General features: G+C 46.6%; 1 protein-coding gene across 3 annotated transcripts in view; it reads left to right on the top strand.

The window, feature by feature from the left end:
- Pex14 (peroxisomal biogenesis factor 14) overlaps positions 1 to 15713 on the top strand; it is a 141037-nt gene that overhangs the window by 112158 nt on the left and 13166 nt on the right. The gene's annotated exons all lie outside the window — the stretch shown is intronic.

Below are 15713 nucleotides of genomic sequence, written 5' to 3'. Positions count from 1 at the left end.
CAGGACTCTGACCAAAGAGCAGTGTTTTGTGTTTCTCAGACTTAGCAAACAAGAAAAGCTGTGTTTCTCCCTGGTTGAGTAGAAAGCTCTTGAGTGTCTCCAAAAGGTGATACATTCCAGTCCTCTTTCAGACAGACTTTTAGGTATGTGGCAAAGATGGAAGAGGAGATGAGGGGCCAGAATAACAAACTACGTTGTTCCCAGTGTTTTGATTACTGCAGGAACTGCGCACTGTTACCAGCTCTGCTGCCATCCTTCTTGCCTGTGCTTTTGACTTGCTGTTTCCCAGGTCATACAAGGAACGTCCGATTGGCCAGTGCATTTGTCTTTGCTCACTGAAGTAACTCGCCTCCTACTTTTATTTTTTAAAGTTAACATTCATAGGTATAGTCTGGCAGTCCCTCCAGACCCTCCCTTGTCCTGACTCTACCAAGTGTGTTCATGTTGTGGCAGTCTGTTAAAGAATTTCAGATTTAATGTGAAGTCTCCTTTTGAACATCGCTTTTAATGATTACATGATGTCATGACCCAGGAGAGGTTTCTGTTGTTTTTAAATGAAAGCTACCATAGTAATAAATGTACTAGTGAATGTATTTCTCCAGATACACTCTTTAATCACTCACAGAGAAGTCTGAAAAGGTTAAAATTGACTCCAAAGCTGTGGAAAATCACTCAATTCGTTGCTTTAACGTATCTCAGCATTAGCTCTATTATCTTTCCCCAAAATGCCTTTTTTAAAAATTATCTTCATTTTAATTGTCTATCTCAGAAGTTTTAGTTTTTTAGAAGATGATATATAGCAGTATTAGATACCAGATTTTAAGAGGTGTATTTTTAAAGAACAGATTCATTTCAGTGCCTGAATTCATAGTTGGAAGCCCCTTCTCACTTCGCTGTGCTTTTCACCTGGCTTTATGGCTGCAGGTAGACTCAGCCAGTAGAGTCTTCTCTCCTCCAGAGAAGGAGCACCCTCTGTGTGAGAATCCACTTTGCATGTCGAAGATCTCCTTTAGAGAGCCTCCTCTTGCTTTCTGCATAAGGCCGAGCGGGTGAGGCCTGGGCACGTGATCCAGGTGTCTCGTCATCAGTGCCTTGCCTGTGCAGCCCGCAGGTGTCCTGAGACCCAAGGGACAGAGCTTCCACCCAGGCCTTGGCTTGGGCTCCTGGGTCCTGAGCCTGCTGCTTGTCAGCATGGCACTCATCTCTCTTTCTGGCCAGCATTCTTTCTGTCCATCGTGGTTTACTTTGGGTTCTAAACTTACCCTATGTGTTTCTTTTTCGCCAAAGGTTAAGTCTCCACACTTTTTCCTTAGTTGTGTCCCTGGGCTGAGCTGTTTAATGGGATTTGTTGAGGATAGGCAGTGGCAGCTGGGTGCAGAATTTTCTGAGATGCACATCTGTTGTGTTCCAGCTGTTTCCTCCTATGGCTTAATACCAAACAGGTCTCTCGGCTATTTGGAAACTTCTTGCTCAGAACAAACTGTTCTGGTTGGTCACAGAGTTGGCTAAGGGTGGCATGTGTTGCCTGCTTTCCAGAGGCCCAAAGAGTTAAACTATTAGTCTTTCTGAGAGAAGCAAAAGAATGGGGTGACTAGCAGGCAGTTCAATCATCTGAATTGTTCTCATGCCCAGGTTGCTCTGAGAAAAAGCTTTACATGTTCAGGTATTTAGGTAAAAGTATTTTTGAGTCTCCTAGCCCTACAAATAAAATACATCTTCTTAGAGACAGACTTCTTCCTGCTTTGACACTAGTATAAAAACAATGGTAATGGTAATTTTAAATACCTGAAGTTTTTAGTTGTCACTGTTGAGCTTCATTCTTCTTGTACCGTTAACATTGCTCCTTTCAGCTCCGGGGGTGACTCTGCCTCTTCACTTCTGTACTTTTGCCAAGAGGTGTCAAAACTGCTCAGGGGGAAAAAAAAAAGCTTGATTTTGATTAATATAGAGAAACAAGACTTTGCCTGACTGATAATAAAACTGATAAATGACATTTGAATTACTTGTAGCGGTAATTTATTACATAAAATATCTTTTATTTGACATGCGATTAGTTGCTGGAAGCATCACTCAATCTGACTAGTTTAAACATGCTCTAAAATGAACCCCAGTAAAAACCAGGGCTGTCGACTGCTGGCGTTATGAAATATACTAATCCTGGAGTGAGGAAAAATCTGACTTTAAATATTTAAATGATTAATTGGGTTTATATATTTTTTTTACCTTTCTAACCCCCTTAATTACAAGCAAACTCAGGGGAGTTTCTGAACTAGGTGTGCAATCTGCATGCTTATCACTGAGGCATTGTCTGCATCCTAGAGGGATTTATGGCCTCCGTTCATGTGTGTTCCTGCTGATTTTATGTCTAGATCCCCGGCAGCCCTTTCCTTCCCATTTCTTGGCTTTTTAAGGACATTCCATCTCTGAGCTGCAGCCTAGGAAATGGGATTCCCTGGGCCCAGCCCCAAACGCTCATGTGTCATGTTTGAGACCACCCCAGGGTGTCAGTGCTCACAGTCTTCACTCTGGACCTGCGGGCCCACCTACTCAGTGGCAGATGTGCTCGCTGGGTGCATCTTCTGATATCTCTGCTCTTTGGTGAATGTGGTTGACCTTGAGATGTTAGTAAATGCCAGTGTCAGCAAAGAGAACATGGAGATGTACCAGAAGGTACTGGTTCCGTGTTTATTAAGCACCGACTGGGTGATCAGTCCTGTATCAGGTGAGAGATCCAAAACATGATTTTTTAAGAATCTTAAAGGCTCTTGGAGGAAAGATAAACTCTTAAGAAAATGATAATAATATAAAATAGTGACTTAATGTCAAAATTAATTACACAGACAAGAAATTCCACAAGATTACAAAAAAGAAAAATGAATGTGGGCTAGAGAGTCAGGGAGGCTTTGTGAAAGTGGCAGGAGGTTGACACCCAGGGGAAGTGTCATGTCACTGGTGTGAGAATAAACCAGTGTTCTCGGGGCTTAACTCATTCACTCCCAGGTTTTCAATTCTATGAACATAATAAATATTAAAATATCATTTCAGAGTCACCATTTTGGTTCCTCAGTGTGAGTTTTCATAGGTGTTTCGCATCTGGAATGATCGGGACAAAATGGGTTTAGAGAAAGTGGAGTAGAGCTCAGGAAGGTAGAACTGTGATGGGGGCGCGGATCTGGCGTTCTCCGGTTCTCATGGTGGATCCTTTCTGTTTGACTCCGAGGCAGGAGCTGGGTGTGCACATACGTGCAGGCCAGCATGGTCCTGAACACAGAGTCCTGCTAGCTGCCAGCTGAGTGATTTGTGCCCAGCTGATTTGTCTTCTTTCAATCCAGACAGACAGGCAGCCAGCAGCTTTGAGATATAAGCAGGTCCAGTGTAAATTTTGTAGGGCTATAATTTTTTTCTCAGGCTTAAATATTTCCACCCCCCTCCACTGTCTTTGATAAACAATTTAGGCCCCTCAAAGACCAACCTATAGCTTCAGTTGCCTCTTGTCAAAATAGGATGTAAATGTCTGAGGCTAGTGAAGGGCTTGAAACTATTTAATTAGAAATCCTGAGAGAATTAGCTGCTTTTTTTTTTTTTTTGGGTACCTGGGATTGAACTCAGGGGCACACACACCCAGCCCTATTTTGCATTTTATTTAGAGACAGGTTCTCACTAAGTTGCTTATTAGCACCTCACTGAGTTGCTGAGGCTGGCCCTGAACTCAAGATCCTCCTGCCTCAGCCGCCCAAATTGTTGGGATTCAGGCATGCACCACCGCACCTGGCTGATGATCTTATTTCATTGAGCAAGCATTTATTATTGCATGACTGCTGTGTAACAGGCACCATGCTGGACTCTGGGATGTAAAGGTTAACGAGGTATGTTAGTCAGCTTTCTGTTACTATGCTTAATACTCCAGATAATCAGTGTATAAATAGAGAAGGCTTATTTTGGCTAACAACTTTGGGAGTTCTAACTGATGTTTGCATGGCTCCTTTGATTTTAGACCTCTGGGTGGGGATGCCAGAGAGCAATGGCAGGGAGTGCATGGTGAGTAAAACCCCTCATGTGATTAGGGAGCAAAGGAGAGACAGGAAGGGACTGGGGTCCCACTGTTCCTTCAGGTGCACCCACAGTGGCCTAGAGACCCCCCACTCGGCCCCATCTCCTTAAGGTTCCACTGTCTCCTTAGGGATTAAGCTCTAAATCATGGGCTTTGGTGGGAATGTAAAATCCAAACCACAGAACTAGGGTGTAGCTCAGTGTAGGGACCCCACCTAACTTACGTGAGGCCCCCAGTACTGCAGGCTGGTGGGGGAACATCCAAACTGTAACACAAGGCTCTCTCTGCAGTTGTTCTGGTGTGGTGGGAGAAATGCTAAGCAAGAACTGTGTGCCTGTGAGATAGGCCGGGAGCAGGGGAGGTGGCGCAGAGAGGGAAAGGGCAGCCCCACAGAACAGATGCTTAACTGGCTGGGGACGACTGACTCAGTGGCGGGGCAGGATGGACAGGAGCGTAGGGACATGAAGTTATGTGATGACCTTAATAAGTTCTGGGTGCTTCTGAGCTGTTGGGCATCGGGGTACCTCTGGGGGGTGTCAGAGAGATGGCTGGGGGCAGCACACCATGGCCTGACAGATGCCGGGAGGCACAGATGTGTGACTGCATTGTCTGGCTATTTTTGAAGCTGCCCTAATTGACCGTATTAGACTAGTATTAAAATTATTTGTATCATCTGGCTGACACCTGGGGGTGCGCTGGTCTGAGTCAGCATGGCCTTCCTCCTCGTCTTTGCCCAGAGCTCACCGCTGACTCTTCCGGGGCATCTTTCCATGCCCTGTTCTGACCAGTGTGGAGGTACCCCTTGGCCTGCTGAGCCCCTGTGCCCTGCCACACTCACCCAAATGTTTGTTTCAGTGTCTTCCTTACTAAACCGATGGTTCTGAGGCTCTTGTTTTCTTTTTTAATCTAGTGGCCTGAGGCTCTGGCTTAGCGGGTGTTTTAGAAATGCTTGTTGACTGCATCAGTGGTGGTGGGAATGGCTTGGGAATTGAAAGCCCTACAGTAGCAGGGCCTTGGGCACTGCCCTGGCAGCCCCTTGGAGAGACCTTCTGTGAGCATAGCTCATGAGGACTGTTCAGGGCAGGTCAGGAAGAAGCGAGAACAGGCCTGCCTCACCTTTGGGAGGTCACTGTTTGATGCATAGGGAAGCCCAATGCTTGGGGAAGAGCAGGGGAGGCTCATTCGTGCCATCTTGTCTGGCGGGAATGTTGAGAGAATTCCATGTCAGAATTTAGGAATAAAGCAGACTCCAGAATGATAGTCTTAGGGAAGGCTTTCTGGAGGAGACAGGACTCAAACCAGGTTTAGTAGGCAGTAAGTCAGGACTGGATCTAGGAAAATAGAAGAAAATCATCTGTTACATAAAGGTAGGCCATCCAGGTTGCCATGGAGGCCCTACGGTCTTCAGAGACCCGGCTGCACCCTGTGCTCTGCACCCCACCCCCCACCCACTGCTAGGAATGGAACCCAGGGCCTCACGCGCTAGGCAAGATTTCTGCCACTGAGCTATACCCGGCTCCGCTGCATCCTCGATAGCTGCCTGGCATCCATCTTGTGACCCAGCCTGACTGCTCCTGCTCCAACTGTCCCTTCTGCGGTATGGTCTACAAGAACAGGCCGAAGGAAGGAAAGCGGGGGTTGCCCATGTCACTTGCACTTTCTCCTGCTGTTGTAGCCACACGTGTCTGCAGGGGAGGTTGAGAAATGCCGTCCTGACTCTGAGCAGCAGGTGTTCAGTTTTTCAGATCCATAGAAAGTGTGAGTTCAGAGCAACACTAAGTCAGGGCAGTGGCAGCCTCTGGCCTGGAAGCAGCACAGGGCCAGGCTGGCTGCAGGAGTGTCTGGGAAGTGTTAGCTGGTACGTTAGGCACATTGAGGGTTGCTAATGTTTTTGTTCTTCATAACTTATGGCTTTTTTTTTATGCGTCAGGTATCACAGGATACATTTTTAGAAGGTGCATTGAAGTGCTCAGGTCTTGCTTCCTTTGGTCTCAGCTGCTAGCTAAGCAGAAAGAGACCTTAGCACCCACCTTGTCTGGGCATTGTTCTCCATCACTGTGACTTCTTTGAGCTCTTCTGTTTATTTTTTTAAATTCTGGACAGACTTTTTTAAAATTAGTTTTATTGAGGCGTAATTTATATGAAACATATCCTTCTTGGTTGTACCATTTGAGTTTTGACGAGTGTGCAGACCCATGCAACCATCCAACACTGTAGTAAACATTTCCAGTGTCCCCAAAGGTTCCCTTGTGCCCATTTCTCATCAGTCCTCTCCTCTTGGGCAGCCCTACTCTGCTTCCTCTCACTACCTGTTTGATCTCTTGTTCCCAGAGTTTGATGTAAATGGTACCCCATGGCGTGCACTCTTGTGTCTGGTTTCCATCACCAGTGTGATGTCTTTGGGTTCCTCTTGTTGCTGTTCATGAGAAGGCCTTCCTGTGTACTGTGGTGGACTCCACCGTGTGGGTGCTCCACCGTCTGTTTGCCCACTCACCAGTTGATGGACCTTGGGTTAGTTCCGGTTTTGAGCTATTATGAATAAGACCCCTGTGAACATTGGTGTACAAGTCTTTTTTTCTCTTGGATGAATATCTCGGCTGGAATTGCTGGTTTATGTGTCAAGTGGACGGTTAGTGACGGAAGAAACTACTCAACTGTTTTCCAGAGTGGTTGCACTAGCTCACCCTCCCACTGACCCTTTGAGTTCTGGTTACTCTGTCCCCTCCCCAATGGTCAGTTGCCCATCTTTCTGATTGCAGCCATTGAGTGAGTGTGTGTTGGCGTCCCTGATGGTTTGGGTTTGCCTTTCTGTGGTGACTGATCAGTGGAGCATCTTGATGTGCTCCTGCCCACTTGGATATCTTCTGTAAAGAGTCTGTTCTAGTCATTTGCCCCTTATTCATTGTCGTATTGAATTAGAAAAGTTCTTTACTTTCTGATTCAATTCCTCAGCCCGAGCGATGTATTATGAGTGTTTCCTCTCAGCCTGTGACTTGCCTTTTGTGCTTTGACTGTTAGTTGAGGTGACATGTTGGATCTTGGTGGTGGTGGTGGTGGTGGTGGTGAGCCTTTTTCTTTTTTTTTTTTTTTTAAACATTGCTTTTTTAAAAGCAAACGATTTATTTATTTATTTATTTATTTTTGGTACCAGGGATTAAAGCCAGGGGCACTAAACTACTGACCCACACCCCCAGCCCTTTTGATTTTTATTTTGATACAGGGCCTCACAAAATTGCTGAGATCCTCCTGCCTCAGCCTCCTGCGCTGCTGGGATTACAGGCGTGCGCCGCCATGCCCGGCAAGATTTTGGTTTTGATGCCGTACATTTACCTTCCCCGCTCCCTTCCTTTTACAGTTCATGGCTTTTGTGTCTTAAGAAGCCTTTGCCTGTCCCAAGGTTGGAAGACTTTGTCTTGTGCATCCTTCTGGAGAGAAGTTTCATAGCGTTAGTTGGTTTTGTTTGATAGTTTGTTTTTGTGGTGCTAGAGATATAACCCAGTGCCTAGGGAGGTGCTGTGTTGCTGAGCTACACACCAGCCCTGCAGGGGTAGTTCTTTAGGTGTGTGCTTCATTCTGTTTCTTCTTCTGTGTGATGTGAGGTGATGCTCTGTATGACTGTCCTGCTGTGCCAGCCAGCATCTTATGTTCAGAAGTTTGTCCTACTGAGCTCTTTGTATCTCTCGGTGTGTATGTGATGTGGTGCTGGGGTTGACCCCAGGGCCTGCATGTGCTAGGTAAGCTACTGCCCCAGCCTTCTTAAAATTGTATTTGGAGACAATGTCTCACTAAATTGCCCAGGCTGGCCTTACACTTGGAATTCTCCTGCCTCAATCTCCAGAATAGCTGGGATTACATGTGTATACTGTTACTTGTGTCTTATAAAACTTCAATTGACCATAGATACATGGATCTGTTTCTAGGTTTCTCTTTTGAAAACTGTTTTTTCTCCCCCAATACTGAGGGAGTGAACCCAGGCCTCCTTTGGTGCTAGGCAAGTGCTTTTGCACTGAGCTACAACCCCAGCTTTAATTTTTTTTAAACAAAGCTATCAAAGTATATTTTACATATCTTGAAATGCATTTATTTCAAGTGTACAACTCAGTGATTCTTAGTAACTTTAGTGAGTAGGGCACCATTACCATAAATCAGTTTTAGATCACTTCCCCCACCCCCAATTGGGGCCCATTTACTCTTTTTTTTTTTTTTTCTTTTTCTTCTTTTTTGCAGTGCTGGAGATTGAACCCAGGGCCTTGTGCTCGCAAGGCAAGCACTCTACCAACTGATCTATATCCCCAGCCCCCATTTACTCTTAATCTCGTTCCTGCCTCTAGCCTTAGGCAATCACTAATCTACTTCGAATCACTAGAAAGTTACCTTCTCTGGGCATTTCAGGTAAGTGGAGTCATAGAATAGGGGTTGGCTTATTTTGGGGTTACTTACTTATTTTGGGGTTCATCTTTTTCGTAGCAGGTATCTGCATTCTGTCCCTGTTATTGCTGAATAGTATTCCATGTATGTATACACATCACGTTGTTCCTCAGCAGGATATTTTTTGAATGAACTACTTATGTGTATATAGTTCATTCCTTTTTATTGCTGAGTTGCATTCAGCGGTCAGCACACCTTTTCTTTAAGAGACTAGATAATAAACAGTGTAGACGATGTGAGCCACATACACTGGCTGCCACATATTCTCCTCTTCTCCCCCTTCCTCTTTTTCCTCTCTCCATCTTCTCCTACCTTTTCTTTTTCCTCCTTCCTCTTCCTTCCACTCTCCCTTTCCCCCTACTATGGTCCTTTAAAAGTGTAAGAATCTGGGGACTGGGCTGCAGCTCAGCGATGGAGCACTGACCTGGCACATGTGAGGCCCTGGGTTCCCTCCTCAGCACCACCTGAAAACAAACAAACAAATACATAAAGGTTAAAAAACAAAAAGAATACTTAAGACAAAAAAAGTGTAATAATCTTTCTTAGCTCATGGCTATGTAAAAGCAGGCTGGGGGGAATCAACCAGCTGGTCCGGCTGTGTCTATTGACCCGTGGGCAGTCGTTTGGGTTGTCCCAGTTGTTGGCTGTCGTGGTAAAGCTGCAGTGAACACTCTAGTGCAAGTCTTGGTCACATCTGCTTTCACTCCTCTTGGGTAGATACCCAGACGGGGACTGACTTAGCCACACGTTAGGTTTACATTTAGCTTTATAAGAAACTATCAACTGTTTTCCATCATGGCTATCCCGTTGTGTTCCTGTCAGTAGTAGGCGAGTGTATCAGTTGCTTCATCCTTGCCAGAGTCTGGTATCATCAGTTTTGAAGTTTAACCATTCTAACATGTATATAATATAATCTCAGTATACTTTTAATTTGCATTTCCCTAATGACTAATAATGTCAAGCATATTTCATTTTCTTATTGGTAATTTCTTTATCTTTTGTGAGGTCTCTTTTGCCCATTAAAAAAAAAAAACCTTGTTTTTTATTATTGAATCATCAGAACTTTTTATATATTATAGTTACAAGTCCTTTATCAGATATGTGTTTGGCGAATATTTTCTATGAATTTTCATTTTCTTGACAGTGCCTTTTGAAAATCAAAAGTTGTAAATTTAAATGATGGGTATATTACCATTTTTCCTTTTATGGTTCATGCTTTTTGTATTTTAAGATATCTGCCTACTCCAAGATTACAAAGATTTCCTTATTTGTTTTTTATTTTCTTATAGAATCTTTATAGTTTTGGGGTTTTGTTTATACATGTGATCCATCTTGTGTTAATTTTTGTATTTAGTGTGAGGATCAAGGTTCTTTTTCTTTTGCTCAGAATAGCCAGTTGTTTCAGCATATTTATTGCAGAGATTATCTTTCCCCATAGAATGCCTTGACCTCTTTGTTAAAAATCAGCTGGGGCTGGAGCTCGGTGATAGAGCAATTGCCTAGCACGTGTGAAGCACTGGGTTCAATCCTCAGCACCCCATATAAATGAAATAAAGATATTGGGTCCGTCTACAACTTAAAAAAAAAAAATCAGCCATATATGCATATTTCTATTTCTGGAGTTTATTTAACTCCTTTTTTCCCTCCCTTTTTTTTTTTTTTTTTTTTTTTTGGTACCAAGAATTACACTTAGGGGCACTTTACCACTGAGTCCATTTTTTTTTATTATTTTGAGACAGGGTCTTGCTAAGTTGCTGAGGCTGGCCTCAAACTTGGATCCTCCTGCCTTAGCCTCCCAAGTTGTTGGGATTGTAGGTGTGGGTCATGATGCTTGGCATTCTGCTCTGCCACACTTGGCCTTGTGTTGACTCCTTTCCCTTTTGTTTTTTTGTGGTGCTGGAGATTGAACCCAGGGCCTTGTGCCTACTAGGCAATCAATCACTCTGTTCACTTTTTTGAATTCTGTGGGAGAGTTCTTGTGTGTTTTTTTGGAATTGGCAATTAAACCCAGGGACACTTTGCTACTGAGCTACATCCCCAGCCTGTCACCTTTTTCTTTTTCCTTTTGAGACAGGGTCTTGCTAAATTGCTGAGGCCTCAAACTTGGAATCCTCCTGCCTCAGTCTCCTAAATCTTTGGGATTACAGATGTGTGCCACTGAGCCTGGCTGTTTTTGTGTTTTGATGAGGAGTCTTGCTATGTTGCCCAGGCTGGCCTTGAACTCCTGGGCTCAAGTGGTCCTTCCACCTCAGCCTTTCAGAGTTTGTGTTTATTCTGTGGAGAGGGGATATAGACACACACATCTGCCTAAAGGTGGCCCTGCAGATAGCAGTCAGCCCATGAGGAACAGAAAGATGGGCTCTCACAGGATGCCCGCAAGGAGCCAGGTCTTGGCTTGGGCTGTCTGCCTCCCGAGGGGTGTGACAATGGCTGCTTTTTGCCAGTTCGCTCTGTTCAGCAGGATGACTTGGTGACAGCTGACTGTCACGGTGCTGCAGCTGAGACCATCCTGGACCTTGGGATTTCCGTGGCACTGGCACTCGCCAGTGCAGCATTCTGTACTGCACATGCGATTCCTGTCTCACTAGTGTGTTCTCACTGGTTTTGTCAGGCCTTCCCTGCAAAAGCGAGAATTTCTTAATTGATAGAGATATAGGTAAAGAAATTGAGCAATGTTGGTTTTGTTACGTTCGGTGACTAGTTAAGGAGTGGAGGGTGCCGCTCTGCTGCCCCTGACACAACCACTGTGCCTCATGGTCACCTAACCTGAGCCTTTGGGTGGCAGACTCTGTGGAGACCCACAGGGCTCAGGCTGCTTCGTGGAGCCCTTGGAAGGTAAAGGAAGGTGCTGGGTTTCCAGAGCCCCACCCCACCTCCCCGCAGCACTTTATCCTCTGATCTTGTTGCAGCCCATGGTGTAGCGATCCCAAAAACACTCTGCTGTGTAGGACGGTCATTGGTGCCAGTCGGCTGTCCCTTGCCCTTCAGAAATAGACCAGAGGTGTGTATTGGAGAGGAGTTGTGCCGTTCTACCAGTCGGCTGGTCGGGCCTGCCAGGGAAGTGTCGCAGATGGTCGAGTGGGCGCACAGCAGATATGCCACTGTTCCTGGGTTCTTTGTGACTGACAAAGCTCAAGGGACCTGTGCTTCATAAACACAGAAAATTGTTGGAGAACCATCTGACAAGGCACGTGGCACTGGGCCTCTGACCCCAGGTTCTCACCCTTTTTCTGGCTGGTCTGCCTGACTGGTCAGCATCAGGACCTGAGGCTCTGCAGCTTTTAAGAAGCTCATTCATTCCACGTACAGTGGCACACGTGCCTGTAATCCCAGCAACTTGGAAGACTGAGGCAGGAAGATTATATTATTATTATTTAAGGTGAACCTCAGCAACTTAGACCCTGTTTGCAAATAAATAAATAAATAGGGACTGGGGATAAAGTTCAGTGCTGAGGCACCCCTGGGTTCAATCCTCAGACACACACACACACACACACACACACACACACACATGGCTCACTCATTCCACTTCTCTTCTTTCCCAGTTGGAGCAGAAGACTGGCTGACCCTACTAGATTATGCCCTTGGACATTTGGGAGCAGGGTGATAGAAGAGTCTGTTGTCCCAGGAGCCCTGGGTTTGACTTCTGTGCAGGGTCTGCACTGGACTTGGGAAATACTGAGCCCAATCCAGGTGCTGGGGTGTGAGCTGGTTGGGACCACTAGAGTGATTTGCAGTGGCCCTGCTCTGTTGCCCTTGGAAGCCGCACGGTGGGTAAGAGTCACTTCCATCCCAAGTTTTTTCTTCATTTTGCCACAAGAAGGAATTGTATCACACATCTCCAAAACGAGTAAAATGGCATTTCAGCTTCTTGTCTTTATAGACTCTCTGAACTTTAGGAAAGATCATTCTGGTCCCTTTTCATTAATAATGAAAACCAGGGGGCAATAAAATGTTCTTACTGTGAGCCCAGCAGGAACGGAGCAGCAGTGAGGGGTGAAGGGTGAGGGGTAGTGAACCACAGGTGTCTCTCAGGTCCTGGGGGCAGAGCTCTGTTAAGGTGGGCAGCTGTGCAGGGGCCCTGGCTCCTGGCTCCCCAGGGTGCAGCATCTGCTCTACCCTGGCAGCTCAGAGTCCCCAAAAGAAGGCGGTAGTGTGTGAGGTGCATGGGCGTGTCTGCAGGGAAACAGGAGCATCTAGCAGACTTGGGGTTCGATCATGTTTTCAGCCTGGTTCTGGCTGCTTCCTTGTAAGGTATTTAGGTGTCCAAGAGTCAGTGGTGCCGGATGCGCTGGATACAAGGCCCCACAGGAAGGGGTTCTTTCTCAGGCTTTTGGCTGCATGGTGGACATCCTGGGTGTGGATTAAAGCCCTTCCAAGCCTGGCTCTTTCTACCCTTTACTTTTTCCTCCTAAAAATGAACTTGTACTAGATGTTGAATTTTGCCTCTGGAACACAGCAAATCTAGCTATAAGAGAAAGTGAGACAAAGGAAGGACTTGAGTGGGACTCAGAGGCCCAGGTCCCAGGGTCAGGGTGAAAGATCAGCCTACCTCTGTGGTCTGAGAGCTTCCTGTTTAACAAGAGATGGTTCATGTGGCATGGGGATGTGTGCAATAGGGTGAAGTCACGCTGTCCTCTTTCCAAGATGAATTCTTAGGCTTGAATACCTTACTGGTGTCACATAGCCTTGGAAGGGATTGGCGATGTCCTTGTTAACCCTAACACAAACCCCCGAGCCCACAAAAAATAGATTGATAAATTTACATGAACATGAAAAACACCGGCATGCCATGAAAGCGTAAGCAGGACCCAGCAAACATGAGCTGGAAGGCGTTGGTGATTTGTGTCACGAGGGCTAATACCCGTGTGGTACACAAGCGCCCAGGGAAAGAGCTCAGGTTGGTCGGAGGACATGCAGTACGCCACGAAGAAGTGTCCTCACTCAAAATAAGATTGAGCAAATTAGAGCCAGAGTGAAGCCCACTTTCCTGCTACCGCGGGCGGGAATCTGCATGTGATCCACACGTTACACTGGGCTGGCTATGGGGACGCCGGTTGGACCCCACGGAGGCCATTTTGCAGAATTTCTCAAAGTGACAAATGCACGTGCCTTGGACCCTAGGGAGTCTTGTATGGGAGCTGACGCGTGCACGGTCACCGATGGCCAGAGGTGAGCTAGATGTCCCCAGCAGGGAACAGGTTAAATGGAGTACTATACAGCTGAAGGGAGAAAGAAGATTGGAAAGAGGGAAAATAGGACTTTTCTGTGATGTCTTCTATGTGTATAGAACTCTCTGGAAGGATAAACGAGAAACTATTAATTGTGACTGGTGGTGGTGGAGAAGGAAACCTTTCTGCAGTAGACTGGCCCCTGCTATTGGATGACAAAGCCATGTGTGTCCAAAACATGTGAAACAAAAAATGGGGGTTGAGGGCCCGGAGTGGCCACATGTTGATTACGGTTTTATACCCAGAGGAGGCTGGGTCATGTTGGGGAATCTTACGTGGAATCCATAGGTGGGGGACGCAGGGGACTATGGAGCCAGGGAGAAGTGTTTGTCTGTCCCCTCTGTCTCCTGACAGCACAGCAACCCAGGGAGGAGGGGTTTCACTCTTGTTCACTTAAAGTCTCTGAGACTTGAATCCCCCTGGCTGGGCTGCGTTCCTGCCTGTGCACACGTGTCCTGTCGTGGACCTTGAAGGGAGTCCTGTTCCTCTGCTTTGGTCATCCAACACTAGTGGGGATAGGACACCTCTGAGAACTGGTGAGCACAGGTGAGAGAGATAACAGCAGAAGCACTCTGGTGTCTCCAGTGCAGCGTGGGGCTGGCTTGTGGTGCTCCTTCCTAGAGCTTCGGGGTGCTTGTCCTTCCTTCCTCCCCCTCCCCCAGATCACCTCCAGGGCCCACCTTCCCTGGCACAGCAGCATGCTTGGTGCCCTCTGGTCAACTTCCCATTGACAGTACAGACTTCTCGTGGCTGGCATGGAGCCCAGGCTCCCCAGCACCCTGAGAACAGTGGCCATGCCCTCCCGATGGCGAGTCTTGTGAGGAGGTAGGGTGCTTGCTCGGCCTGGAGATAGCAGAGGGCATTAGAGTGGAGGACAGAGCCTCATGGGGTCCCATCAGATCACGGACACGGAAGCACCGCAGGACCTGTATGTGGGAGAGGCGATAGGGCTATCTCTCCTCCATACAGCTAGAATTTCATTCAGGACTTGTGGGGACCTGGATGTGCTGAGCTGCCTTTCTCCCTGGGGGATGTGCCACAGGACTCCCCGGGGATGTCTGAAACCGTGGGTAAGACTGAACCCTTTGTGTGCTGTTTTTTTCCTCCGTACATTCATATCTGTGATAAAGTTTAATTTATAAGTTAGGCACAATAAGATTAACAATAATGAACTAGCACAATTATAACAATGTGTTATAATAAGTTATGTGATTGTGTTCTCTCTAAAAGTATTTTCTTGTACCATTGCTGTTAGCAACCTCAACATGTGATTGTTTTTCTTTCTGCACTAAGAACTTTTACCACTTATAGCTTTTCTTTGGCATTTCCATTCGCCAGCCTCACTACTTGGGTGCCTGGGAGCCACCGTTGAGTTCAGTAGGGTTACTGGAATATAAGCACTGTGATCTTGAGACGGCCGTCTGATAGCCAAGATAGCGGATAGCACATTCTGCATGGCTGTGGTGGACAGGAGTGTCCCACATGCTGGGTGGGATAGGGTGGGACAGCCAAGATTTCACCACGCCACTCAGAATGGTATGCAATTCAAAACTTGGGAATTGATTTTTTTGGAAGTTTTCATTTACTAATTTTGGACCATAGTTGACCACAGGTAACTGAAAGTGAAGCTGCAGGTAAGGGGGTCTAGTGGGTGTGTTAGTCTAAAGAGAATTGGGTTAGGAGCCGGTTCCTCGATAGCAGCAGCAAATTCTCCTAGGTGTCCCCCAGTGCCATTCCTTGGCCCCTGCCCTAGCCCAGGCCCTCTTTGCCTTTGTGGGCCCTTGCAGAATTCTCCCCAGCTTCCCTGCTTCTGAGACTCCCACGTCTAACTTGCCCTCAGAGCCACCCCGCACTGCTCTCCTAGAACAGATCCTCGTGGCACTCGCCTCACCCAAATCCTGCAGTTACTCCCCAGTGCTGGTGAAATGGCATGCAGGCTCCTTGGCCCTGTCCGTCCTCCACACTCAAGGTGGACTCGACGCCCCTCTGCTCTCTCGGGCACT

The sequence above is a fragment of the Sciurus carolinensis genome, chromosome 1 (assembly GCF_902686445.1).
Source record: "Sciurus carolinensis chromosome 1, mSciCar1.2, whole genome shotgun sequence".
Taxonomy (NCBI): domain Eukaryota; kingdom Metazoa; phylum Chordata; class Mammalia; order Rodentia; family Sciuridae; genus Sciurus; species Sciurus carolinensis.
Note: the sequence above shows the minus strand (reverse complement) of the source record. Positions and strands in the feature narration are given on the sequence as shown.